The sequence below is a fragment of the Bison bison genome, unplaced genomic scaffold (genome assembly GCF_000754665.1).
Source record: "Bison bison bison isolate TAMUID 2011002044 unplaced genomic scaffold, Bison_UMD1.0 scf7180017852669, whole genome shotgun sequence".
NCBI lineage: Eukaryota > Metazoa > Chordata > Mammalia > Artiodactyla > Bovidae > Bison > Bison bison.
In genome coordinates this window covers 16,931-17,294 of record NW_011483242.1, presented here as the reverse complement: position 1 = coordinate 17,294, position 364 = coordinate 16,931, and positions in this window count along the sequence as shown.

Genomic DNA, 364 nt, shown 5'->3' with positions numbered 1-364 from the left:
GTGTGATCACTGACCTAGAGCCAGACATCCTGGAATGTGAAGTCAAGTGGGCCTTAGAAAGCATCACTATGAACAAAGCTAGTGGAGGTGATGGAATTCCAGTTGAGCTATTTCAAATCCTGAAAGATGATGCTGTGAAAGTGCTGCACTCAATATGCCAGAAATTTGGAAAATGCAGCAGTGGCCACAGGACTGGAAAATGTCTGTTTTCATTCCAATCCCGAAGAAAGGCAATGCCAAAAAAATGCTCAAACTACCACACAGTTGCACTCATCTCACATGCTAGTAAAGTAATGCTCAAAATTCTCCAATCCAGGCTTCAGCAATACGTGAACCATGAACTTCCTGATGTTCAAGCTGGTTT